General features: G+C 34.0%; 1 pseudogene; it reads right to left on the bottom strand.

Moving 5' to 3' along the window:
- Positions 1 to 1,303: 1,303 nt before the first annotated feature.
- LOC144222250 (cytochrome c oxidase subunit 7B, mitochondrial pseudogene) lies at positions 1,304 to 9,287 on the bottom strand (annotated as a pseudogene).
- Between the last annotated feature and the right edge of the window lie 4,472 nt (positions 9,288 to 13,759).

Below are 13,759 nucleotides of genomic sequence, written 5' to 3'. Positions count from 1 at the left end.
CATTAAATTAAGGCTTTGGGTTCCTGGGAGGAAGAACCCAGAGGCAAGGTGCCAGTTTTATAAGATATGATAATATCAAGGATATACACTACCATCAAGAGATCTGAGTGTTGATGTTGACCTTGATCACCTAGCCGTAGTAGGGTTTGTCAAGTCTTTTTTCTGTAATATTACTTTTTTTCTCTTTCTATACACATGGTACTTTTTGGAAGGAAGTCACTATATGGAGTGCAAACTTAATGAATAGGGATTTTCGTTCTCCTTCCATTAGGATGGAGTATCTACATACATTAGTTGGAATTCTTTTCCACAAAACTGTGGCTCTTCATGTATTAATTTATTCACTCACTTATTTTCATTAGTATGCACGTATGGATATTTATCTAAAGTGTGTTTGATATAACTCACTAATAAATTTTTAATATCAGTAAAGTTTTATTGTTTTCAGAAATCAAATTAAAATGCAGGTTTTTGGGGGTGCCTGGGTAGCTCAGTCGGTTAATCTGGTTTCAGCTCTGGTCAAGATCTCACCATTCCCAAGTTCGAGCCCAACATCAGGTTGCTCAGAGCCTGGAATCTTCTTCAGATTCTGTGTCCCACTCTCTTTCCACCCTCCCGTCCACTCATGCTCTCTTTTTCTCTCAAAAATAAATAAACATTAAAATGTAAGTTTTTTAATTTAAGAATTTGATTAATAATATATTAGTTCTGTAGTATATACTTACATAATTGGCATTAGGTATTTAAACTCATATTGTGTGAGCTAATTAATGAGTAATATTTTAAAGAATTTAAATGCATAAAGAGTATTTAGTCACTACAAAACAATTGTTATATTTGTGACCTTCTGTATATGCAAATATGTTAGGTCTTTATAACATTTAAATTAAAAAAGGTAAAATATTTGTATAAAACAGACATTATCATAAATTTATTTTGAAAGATTGCATTATAAACTACATTTGGAATTTTAAGTGCTATCTACTATTATTTGCTTGACTGTAAATATATGCATACAGTTAAAAGGCAAATATATTAAGGTGTATTTTTATTTCTTTTCCTAAAAGGAGGAAGTGTATACATTGGAGAACACTGGTAGCACTTTACAATGTTTGGGTAGACATTTTCTTATAATAAAGAAAGAGAAGGTATTTTTTCTTTTCTTTATATTTTCCTGGATGGCAGAGATTTTTTTGAAGGTTTCAAATATACTTTATTTCTTCAATCATGCATATTTTAATGGGTGCACAGTGCTTTTACTTGGCATCATTTATGAGTTGGTTTTTAAACAATTCAATATTACACCAGCTGGGATGATTGATTGCTGATCTCTCCATTTCTTTGGGGTGGCTCTGCCAACTGGGGACAGATTTTATTCTATTCTAATTTGTGTTGCCATCTACGCCCACATAGCAACACAGAAAGTGGCTCCACTAGTTAATACAGCATGACCATATTTGTCATGGAAATCAGGTGTCCATTTCTGGTGACTCTGCCTTGCCTTTGTTTGCTGAATACTTTGTAACTCAGAGATGACTTAGAGCATTTTTGGCCATGGGAAACCTCGTAAAGCTGAAGACAGAACAGTGGCAACTGCAACCAAGCCCCCTTGCAAAGAGCTGGAGGAGAGAGATTTTGCCCCACTCAACTCAAAGCTGCACTCTTCAAAGGGTCATTTACCTGTTGTCTTGTTTTTGTGCCAATTAATAGGTAAGTCAGAAAACAAGAAAAAAATAACCCAATATGTTTTCCACATCTAAAGAGAAGCTAAAATTCCTTCTGTCTGTGTACTTATTTGACTTTACATATGGATTTTCCTATTCATGCACTATCCCATAAGACCTTCTACATGTTTTTGAAACTGTTACACGGAAGGTCTCCTTTTATGTACTACACTGTCAATAGGGAATTCCGTACTCCCTGCTATAATATTGTTAGTTACTGAAATAAACTAATTGAACCATTCAGTCCTGTCATTATCTGGTGATTTCTGCTTTTGTGTAACACTAGTCCGAATGTCCTGCCATGAATTGGAAGCTGCAGACCAAATATTCTAGAAGAAAAATCAAGAGGTATAATTCTTAAAAACTTTATTTTCTGGTAAGCATATGATGAAGATCCTTTTCCTTTTGTTCTTAATCTGCAATCCTTAATTTTGCAGGTTTCAGCTCTACTCTTAACAATGGTCACAGCTTAGAAAAACTACTCCTGCCCTTTGATAAAGAACATTGGATTAAATTTTCACAGTTCTAACTACAACACACTTGTGAAAAATTAAACAATAATTTGCAACCAGTGCAACTGACAGAGTTTATAATGATTCTGTTGAAATATTATATATAGATGAACTTGTTTACAAAACTACTCATAATGGTTGCCAGACATTTTATAATTACTTTGTTTTCATGTCGATATAGTTACCTGCATGGATCAATGTGTAACATCTGCCCTTCAAGACAGGGTATAATTATGTAAATAGGGTGTATAAAACTGAAGATGATTAGAAGGATTATAGTTAAAGATAAACTGCATTTAATTAAGTACTTTAAGGCATCTGTTAAGGGGAAAAAAGTTTGCATTTTATATATGGAAATGGTGTCTTAAAGTTCTCCCCCAAATTTAAACTTGTACTTTATCCATACCTTGGAGATTATCTGTCCTATAGGTTTGAAAAATTTTATTTTCTACAGGGGCACCAGGTGGCTCAGTTGGTTATGCATCGACCTCCGCTCAGGTCATAGTCTCCTTATTCTTGAGTTTGAACCCCTTGTTGGACTCTGTGCTGACAACTCAGAGCCTGGAGCCTGCTTCAGATTCTGTGTCTCCCCCTCTTTTTATCTCTCCCAAACTCATTGTCTCTCTCTCAAAAATAAATAAACATTAAAAATTAAAAATAAATAAAAAATAAAAAGCCAGGAACCCTCACAAAATGTAGAATCTTGAAGAAAGAGGGTAATCCCAAATATTTAAATCACTGGGTACTTGGTTTCTGGTTGAAAAGTAGACTGGGTGATAAGGTCAATGAAAAGAAAAATATATACCGACACTGCAGAAGAAATCCAAAATGCAGCCCTGAAGTATCATAAGATACTCCATAAGAAAGCTATTTCTCTGTCCTTGGACTATTTAACAGCTCTAGATGACCCTTGGTATTTATTTTGAACATAAAGTCATGAAATTTAATTCTTAATTAATGAATTTTATAAATCTATAACTCAGAATCTATAAAAATACAAAAATGGCAAATAAAATATGAATCCTAGAAAGGCTTAAGTTTAAATAAAAATTCTCCCACTGAAACCGAATCATTCTGATAATAATGATAATGATTAGAATTTGCCTGGAAAATATGCACTAATAAAGCAAACAGTCTAAATAATAATGCCAATGTGTGAATAAATATTGCTGATAGTCTGGGTTGTCATCATCTGATAAATATAGAAGCCTACATCTACATATATGGAAAGTGTAAAAGGAAATTGACTCTAACCTAAATTCAAATAATGACATTAGCACAAAACACATAAATCTTTCAATTTTGCCTATTTTAAAAAGGGGGCTTTGAAAAGTGTTCCAGTCCTAGAATGTGGCATAACTTTGTGGTCTAATGTGAGTAGTTGATCCTCTGGAAACGAAATTAGCATTCTTGAAAGAATGCAGGAGCAATTTTCTGACGCACTTTAATGAGCTTAATGGGTGTTCTTAGAAATTCATTCAACAAAATGTCCATCTTAGGAAAAACCTTTAAAGATCTCTAAACAGACTTGCTAGGAATCTAATGATCTTTTACCACATTTTTGGTTTTTAACGCAGCCTAACAGCTGTTTATATAAGGTCTTTTTATTTCCACTACAAATATCTCTGCCAAAAAGTGATTTTGAATTAGCTATTATAAGATGACTCTTCACTTGCAGCAAATTTGAAATAAAAATTTGATTCATGATCAAAATTAATTAAGCCTTGATTATATTTTATTATTATGTATTTCACTTTTATTGGAAATTAAGTATCTAAATCTTTTGTCTCTATATGCCTTACAATATTATTTCCAAATTGTCATTTGTTTCTAAACTATTTTTTATGGGCTTTCCCTTTATAACATTTTTATTTCCTTGGGTTATATCAATTAAAATTGCTAATGTCATGCAGTTTCTGATGTGCTTACAAAAATAAAAATAACAAAATACTCTTTTTATCTAATTTGAATGAATGTCGACTATTTCTTTAAAAAATAGGGCAAACAAATTAACAAAATGAATAAAACACAACAACATTTTCCCCAAAGGATGAATGCTATTTGCTTTTCCATTAAATAATCCATATATTCATTGGTGTGTGAAAGACTTCTCAGGTAATAATGATTACGAAAATAGCATAATTAAATAAGGTAACAATTTCTTCTTACAAGATGATATAAACTATACCAAAAGTCATCAACCATCAATATGACTAAAAAATATATATGTTATATATAAATATTATATAAAGTATATAATTATATATATAAATTATTTATAAATTCTAAAAATTGTTTTTCAGCATTTTTTAAGTACTCTCTACACCCAATACAGGGCTCAAACTCACTACCCTGAGACCAGGAGTTATGCTCTACCATCTTAGCCAGCCAGGTGTTCTGTAAATATTTTACCTCGTAGAAAATGTATATCAGATGTAATTTTCCATAATTTAATGCCTCTTAGAAAGAAACATTTTCGGAATACTTGGCATTGTGCAAGAAATCTAATTTCCTGTTATGGGAATATTATAGGCAGGGTTAAGGGCTACATACGTCTATTAAAAATATATATATATTTCTACTATGTTGTTCAGAGATTGAGAGCTCTTTCCCTTCCTCATTTGTCTAACAGTTGTTTCTCTTATCAGGCTCTTTGCTCTCTTCTTTCTCTCCTTTTATACTTTTCTTTTCTAATATCTTCCTGCATTTATCTGTCCTTGCCTTTGTCAAAGATTTGCCTCATTTCAGAAAGAGTATTTAAAGACCTTTACCAGATTTGCAAGGGATTTGATTATTTGTAACCCTCTCCCCCTTTTTCGGGTGTTGACAAGGGGAACCAAGCTCAACAGTTGATTGAAATGTCTCTTTTTTACCAATTTTTTCTTCTCTGTCTCATCATGCTTCTTCCTTTTCTTTTTCCTTTTCTCACTTTCCAAGCCCTATGAAACTGTTCTTTTTTACTTAAAACAGCTACAACCTTATTCTATTCTCTGAGGACAAGGACATGAAGCTTGGAATTTGGAATTTCTGGTGTTATTTATTCTTTACATTGTCACTTAATTTATTATGTGCATGTAGAAAAGCTATTGATTTTTAGAGCATATTATGTTTCTACCTGTTTTGTAAATCTTTCAGTAGCTATGTTGTGCTTCAAAATATTGTCTTGTAGGGTTTTTTTTAGTAACGATAAAGATCTACAAGTAAAATAATGACCACTTTCTGTTATTTATGAAAGCTTCCTATTTTCTTTCATCACCTAGACCTTGAAAATGAATATTAAGTCACAATATAGTAGCAGACATTCTTAAATTGTTTGAGACATTAATGATAAAGCCACCCCTTTATCTTCCTCTAGGATTTCAAAATCTGCTGTTCCCAGAAGTTTGTCTTTCAGAAGAATATGGCCTCCTTTCAGAGAAATAAGGGGTCAAGAGAGAACCTTAGAACAAGATTGCCACATATATAAGCTCTGCCTCCATCGATAGGTAGGTGTTGAGAAAAGGCCACAATGACCATCCAATACTCTACCTCAAACTCACAGCCTTCCATCACCATCTATCTTGAAGACCCATAAAAAGAATCTGATGTGCTTCTTACTTCATTCATCATTCACTCAAGAATCAGCTCTTCTCATTTACTCCAATCTAATTATCATACAGCACAGTCCATCTCCCATCCCCTCGCCTTTCCCAAATTCCAAAAACGTTCCTTCAGTCCTGGAAATCCATGATTAATCATCAGAGAATAATCAAATGAGGCCACCTTTCTCTTAACCTTTATTCTCTGAATAAAACTTCTCTTTTGTTGGGGTCAAGTTATAGCCTGTAAGTCTTATGGGGTTGATATATTCCCCATTCCTCATATTTACTAGAACCAAGGGTCGATAAGTACTCTTGGTTTCACATAACCAATTTCTTGAGGACTTTAAAAATAACAATGCTGAGGATGTGCCCAGACTAAAATCATCAGGATTGCTAGGGATGGGGTTTAAACATTAGCATGTATTCAGCTCTCTGAGTAATTACACTGTGTGGGTATATTTGAAAACTACTGTCTAGCTTCTTATTTCCATTTAAAATTCATCCTCATTCCCATATCTCTAAAAAACCCCATTTTTATTTTAGTTGCATAAATTTATACTGCTACTTGTCCTTTCTCTTCAAATCACCTACTGCTCATCAGAACACTTGTTTTCTGATAAGGTTTCATCTCTTGGATCACTCTCACTCTCTATCATCTATTATTTCTTCAGACTTGTTAATTTCACATCTATGTTGATGACTCCATTAAGGCTGTGTCTTCCTCTTCAGTTGAATTTCTCTTCTCTAAACTTCTTGTCTTTCACTCCAGCTCAGCCACCCATCATCATGGTCATTTCTATCTTTTAATTAGCAATAATAATAATTTCTCCATAACTTTAATTTCAATTACTGCATTTTTTTTTACCTCATGCTTTGGTCTGTGGTATCCCAACTTGAACAGTCTAGTTTTTCCTAAATGATTTCTGTTGACTCTAACATTTTAATCTGTATCTCAACTTCTTCATCACCAGGGAATACATGAAGATAGAGACAAGAAAGGAGTCCATGACATGAGTCTTGGGTCACTCTAACATTTACAGTAAGGGAGTTGAAGGGATACTCACCAGAAGAAAGAATCAGAGAGAGAGAGAGAGAGAGAGAGAGAGAGAACATCCAGTGGAAAACTCAAGATAATTCAAGTAAAGAAAATGTTTGATGCAGGAGAAAGAGATTATCTATAGATGCTGATAGATTCAGCAATATGAACTTAGAACTAAACATTGCGTTTGGTGAACAAAAGTAAATGTTTCTGAAAACTGTTTATGATTTAAACTTGTGATCAGAATGAGTCTATTAATGACTATGGGGGGACAATTTGGAGACAGTATAGATAACTCAACTGAATTCAACTGAGAATATCTGAAGGTCTTTTTACGTTGATGACAATGACTTTATGTCTGGGAACAAGAATTCCTCTCCCCTCAAAGGTCCTTTTGGATAGACTAAGAATTAAATTGGTATGAGTCAGTCTAACGAATTTAGTAGGCATACATACAGGGAATCCATACAGGCAAAGACAGTTAAGCAAAATGAGGTATGGATGTCATTTTGTTGGAAGGAGAAGTTGGTAGGGAGTTGGGATTTCAGAGGAAAGGGAAGCACTTCACTGGGCGATAAGAAGAGCAGACATTTGGTAATTAAATGTTTGCTCTGACATACAGATGGGTCACTCAGATAAAATTTACCTCTGTTAATAACTTTGTTATTAACACTTATTCTGGAAAATGCCCCCAATTCATATTCTTCTGTGGTTAAGGGAGAGACCAAAGTTTCTCTTGAGTCTGCAAAGTCTCATGTGCTTTCAGCTCAAAATATTCCACATGCTATAAAGTGGCACATTTGGTAGGAGGGGGAATTTCTGAAGCAATATCCTTTATTAAGTAAGAGATAAAATGTTTGTTGATGATCTTAGAGGACACTGGATATTTGGCAACAGTCTCTATCTTAATAAATTCTATACCAAATTCATTATCTTCCTTTCAATGGGTTCTTATATCTGTCCAATAGTTCTTAGGGAAGTACTTAGAGACATCTTTGAATCCTCTCTCCCTTAACTTCCAAATCGAATTCATCTACAAGTCATATTAGCTCCAATTAAAAATATATGGAAAATAAAACTATTTCTCTCCACCTGCACTACTATTATCCTGATTCAGGATATCGCCAACTTTAGCCTGGATTGCGATCATGTTTCACCTGGTCTTTCTGCTTTCCTACATAAAGTCTAGTCTCAGCAGAGCAGCCAAGAGATTCATGTTAACTACGGGTTACTTAATCTTGCTTTACTTCTGTGCTTGAAACGCTTTAATGTTTTTGGGGGTTTTGTTTGTTTGTTTGTTTGTTTTGGCATCAGAGTAGAAGCCTAAGCCCTTACACTGAACCCTTAAATCCTTTTATAATTTGTCTACAATCCATTTTCTATGTGCGCTCACTCATTTCCAGTCACACTGACTTTCTTGATGTTTTTTGAAGTCACTAGGCAGATTTATACCTGCCTCAGGGTCTTTCTCATATTTTTATCCCTGTCTCAGAAACCTTTGAGGAAACAATTCAATCTATCATTTCCTTCAAGACATTGCCAAAATGCCCCATCCTCAGAAGCCTTTTTGTACTGCCCAATTTAAAATGGGCAGTACATTTTAAATTCTCTATACTCTACAGTACCTATACCCTTCTATCCTTTACCTTTCTTAATGGCAAATATCTCCTTCTAACATCACATTTACTTTAAAAATTTATTTTCTGGTTTCTATCTGACTCATAGCCAATAAGATGTAAGCCCTATTAGGACATACATTTTATCAGATTACTTTTTTTTCCCAAGGCTATAACTTAAGCCTTTAGGTGCAATGGCTGTGTCATATCTTTACAAAGATAGTTGCTATAATAAAACTCGTGTCACATGAAAATCAATGTGAAATGGGAAATAAGAGTGTCAGTGTCTAATTGGATTCTGATGTTCACCAAATAGGTGCTAAGGATTTAGGGCATTATATTTATTAAGTTGCCTATTGTAGTAAGAAAATACTACATGGAATTATTTATTTTGGTGTAGGAGTTTGACAAAAATATGACCACGACACTAAGAAATCTCTGTGCTCTGGGCACCTGGGTGGCTTAACAGACTTGTTAAGCGTCTGACTTCAGCTCAGGTCATGATCTTTTAGTTCATGATTTCAAGCCCTGCTTTGGGCTCTGTGTTGACAGCTCAGAGCCTGGAGCTTGCTTCTGATTCTTTCTCTCTCTGTGTGTCTTTCTGTCCCTTCCTTGCTGGAACTCTGTCTCTCTCTCAAAAATAAATAAAAATTAAAACCAAAAGAAAAAAAAAAAAGAAATCTCTGGGCTCTAAGAGCTCTGAAACTATTATACCACCAGAGAATTAATTGTTAATCAGCCAGGTCAGCCATTGGCTTGGAAGAGTTTCTAATTACCTGATTCTGATAGAAATCCCACAGTCCTGTTTCCGGCATGTCGTTTTATGTGTCCAAAGAATCTTACATTCTAGATGCAGTCAGTGCATGAGAAAGATCAGAGAGCTAGGAGTTCATCAAGTCAGTGAAAAGACTGTACAAACACACTTATTCTCTGCTAATAATTGTTTGTATAATAAATATCAAGGCTTCCTGAAGGTGACGTATGTCCAAATTAGTTTAAATAAGTGTACAGCATCTGATTGAAATCTAATCATCCTTAGGAAAACAACTCTAATATTCCTTCTGTAAGTAGCAAGCTATCTCTATTAATATTTCATAGAATATTGCACTTTCCACATTTAACAATTATAGGAATGGAAGCTTTATGAACTTAGTAGCTGGCATCAGAATTCCTTTTGGAAATGGAAGTTCCCTATTGGAATAGTTTGTGACCTCAGATTGTTGTCAGTGGTCCAGCTCATAAATTAATGTTTTTGCATATGGAAAAATTAAAATACAATGTTTTTTTCTGTGATAGAAGGAGAAAGAAAAGAGAAAAGGGTAATTGACAAGTATATGAAATGGGGCAAAAGACCAGAATTGTGTGTGTGTTTGAGGAAAAAAAACATTGAGGTGAAGTGTTCGATGATGGATATTCATGGGGTGGAGAATCTAAAGTGTATCTTAAGAATCATAATGCCAAAGGTATTTGCATGGATGTCATCTACAATACTTTTCCATATATTTACAAATATTGAATCAATTCTACATTATTCACAAATGTTCTTTTAATTTTTTATATAGTTTATTTATTTTTGAGACAGAGAGAGACAGAGTATGAGTGGGGGAGGGGCAGAGAGAGAGGGGGAGACAGAATCTGAAACAAGCTCCAAGCTCTGAGCTGTTAGCACAGAGCCCGATGCGGGGCTCGAACCGACGAACCCATGAGATCTGACCTGAGCCGAAGTCAGACGCATAACCGACTGAGCCTCCCAGGTGCCCTTATTCACAAATGTTCTAAAAATTTTGGGTTCAGGGATGCCTGGGTGGCTCATTTGTTTAAGCGTGCATCTTTGGCTCAGGCCATGATCTCATGTTCCATGAGCTCAAGCTCTGCATTGGGTTCTGTGTTGACAGCAAGGAGCCTGGAGCCTGTTTGGGATGGATTCTGTGTCTCCCTCTCTCCCTGTCCCTTCCCCGCTCATGCTTAGTCTCTGTCTCTCTCTTTCAAAAATAAATAAACATTAAACAATATTATTTTGGGGTTCATTTTTATCTCTTTATTTCTCTATATTTAATGAAGATATTGAGTAAAGGAAAGCTTTTTCTTTTGTGTGAACCAGATGCTGAAACATTAGTCCAGATATAGAAGGGAAAAAATAATATCATTAGTAGTTTTAAATTCAAAGAAATCTTAGTTGAATTTCTCTAGATTGAAAATGGTTGAAAGGTATAAATGAAATCAGGATTACATAATTTTCACAGTTTGTAAGTATAAATATGTCATATGATATTCAATTGTGTTTCCTTAATAAACTCTAATTTCCATAAAAAATTTGCATGTGTCTGTTTGAGTCATCATTTTAACCTTAGCAACTATCACTTTGTCTGGCACATTGAAAGAATTAAGCTAAGTTAAATGAATATTGAATGGTGTCAATAATTTTTGTGGAGTTGTCAAGCCTGACACGTGATACTATTTATAGACTTGTGATAGTACAGCAGAAGGATACCGTGTAAGCCAATTTCTTGAATTTAAAATACAGTAAGAGTTCTTGATAGCCCCAGACTATGATTTATTAATCACTCTACCTTTTATACTTAATTCAGTGCCTGACATTAGTGGGTTCTTCATCAACATTAGTTTATTGAAGTAAACTGAAGGGGAAAAAAAGTATGTGATCCTTCCCACCCCCTGGTCTCTAACTTCTGTCCTGTATCACAGTTTATGAGGTCATCATTGGTATATAATTATTATGGTCCCATATGCTTCAATCCATAAAACAGCATTCCCTAAATTATAAATAGAGTATTTGTTATACAATATATTTTAAACATTAATCCATGTGTCAGGGTAGACATTTTATTTATTTAAAAAAATTTTTAATGTTTATTTATTTTTTAGAGAGAGAGACAGAGTGTGAGTGGGAAAGGGTCAGAAAGAGAGGGAGACACAGAATCTGAAATAGGCTCCAGACTCTGAGCTGTCAGCAGAGAGCCTGACGCAAGGCTCGAACCCACAAGCTGTGAGATCGTGACCTGAGCCGAAGTTGGAAACTTAATTAACTGAGGCACCCAGGTGCCTCCAGAATAGTAATTTTAAATTGTGGTTAAAAAAACCCTCATCTTTAAACATAAGAATTTTTATTATTAATAGTTAACTGATTTTTTTTCTCAGTATGGATTGTTGAAAGAAAGAAAGATATTTTTTGTTGCTAATGTATAGCATTAAGTAATCAGCATTACTATAAACAAGATAATGCGCCTGGGTGGCTTAGTCGGTTAAGCGTCCGACTTTCGCTCAGGTCATGATCTCGCGGTTCGTGGGTTCGAGCCCCGCGTCGGGCTCTGTGCTGACTGCCAGCTCAGAGCCTGGAGCCTGTTTCAGTCTGTGACTCCCTCTCTCTCTGACCCTCCCCTGTTCACGCTGTCTCTCTCTCTCTCTCCTAGAAATAAATAAAACATTTTAAAAAAATTAAAAAAAAACCAAGATAATGCTAAACTCTAAAGATTCTTCTTAGTTGTTAATGATGTTTGTCTTTAGATCTGCCCATGACCATTTCAAATCCCCTAATTAATTTTTTCCTAAAAAAAAAAACAGGTTTTCAATAAAAAAGCATGTGTCACATTAGTTATTTTAACATTCTTTCTTTCTGACTTATAATATTTAAATTTTCTCATATATAAAATTCTAATGAAGATGAATAAGATGACTTTTATATAGCTTTCTTAGATGGATGGTTATTGATGCTTTATATAAAATCTTTAGGGGCTCACTTTTCAAGTAAATGACAGTTTACAATTTGAGCAATGATAAAAGATCACAATAAATTTAGATACCAACTGTGAAAAACAGAAACCAATTCTTTTGTATATCTTCAGCCTTAAAAATCACAAAATATTTTAAAATATATTAATAAACCAATTAAAAGGTTTTACTTCTTTTCCTAGAATTATGAAGGGCTGAAAGATTAGATTTTTGTTTCTAGTTAGGGATACACTCTTTAACATTAACTTTATGAGCAACTTTAATTCATTAGGAAACTTTTTGTATAAAGGACCAGGTAATATGCGTTTTAGCCTTTTCAGGCCCATGGTCACCGTTGCAACCACTCAACTCTGTCATTCTAACATGAAAGTAGCCTTAACCCAGTAAGAAGCAAGTGGGTGCGTTCACCTGACAATAAAACTACTTAACAAAAAAACGGGCGGTAGGCGGGGCTTTCCCCACAGGCTAGTTTGCCAACTTTCCACCAGGTGGATGCGATAGTAAGTAAAGTGTTCAGTTTAAATATTTCACCGAGTCTGCTGTGTGACTTTTATGGCAGGAAAAACACTTATGAAATCGAAGTAACAGTTTAATGTACTTATGTGAACTACTGTCCATTCAGTTGATGTCTGATACTATTAGGATGAATTAAATATGTTGGGAAGCCTTGCTTCTCAAAGATGTTTAGTGTTAACTCAGCACCCTGAAGGTCTTTGAAGGAATGGTATACCATCACAATCTTTCTGTCTTTATTTGCATAATATTTGCCCTCAATCTTATAGAGGTTAGATTTTCAAACACTGTGCAATAAGGATTATTATCTTCAGCAAAGATTTTTTAAATCCCTTGCAAAAAAAATTCACTAAAGAAAACCAATTCCATCAGATAAGCAACTTGGGCATAAAAGGAAAAATGAAAGGGGAAATGGAGCAATTATCTGTGACCTTAGTCTGTATTATTGTAGTTCAGAAAAATAGTTTCTGAAATTCTTAGAAATGTGCTTAATAATAAAATATTCTTTATGATGCATATTATTAAGCCCTATAAAATTTTCATCTGGAAAAATACCATCTAAATGCAATAAATATATATGTTTGGCAACATCAATCCTATCTCTATCCATATAAAAGGTAGACATTCCCTATAGCCATTTCTGTTGGAACACAGCTATTTTCATTTACATGTTAAAAGTTAAGTAGGAGAGAATAGATTAATGTTTATTCTACTATTAACATGCATTTATATTATATTGTATAATATTAATTATATTAATATGAGTTTTAATATTTTAAAGATACAAACATGATTATATTTTTCCATGAGAAGAGTCAAATAAATGATGCTAACTTTATTTCCCTTTGATTGTGCATTACTAGTCCTATTCTTTTATACCACATTGACTCATTTACAACACTAGTGATTAAGAAAAAACAAAAGAAAACAGAAGCAAATACCCTTAGTTTCTCATTTTTTAATATTTATTAAATAAATACATGACAAAGCTGCCAGTTAGTCAGCACAATGAACTGAGAGATGGTTC

Source organism: Crocuta crocuta, unplaced genomic scaffold, assembly GCF_008692635.1.
Source record: "Crocuta crocuta isolate KB4526 unplaced genomic scaffold, BGI_CrCroc_1.0 scaffold346, whole genome shotgun sequence".
Lineage (NCBI taxonomy): Eukaryota > Metazoa > Chordata > Mammalia > Carnivora > Hyaenidae > Crocuta > Crocuta crocuta.
The sequence above is the reverse complement of the archived record's forward strand: the minus strand, read 5'-3'. Positions and strand labels throughout refer to the sequence as shown.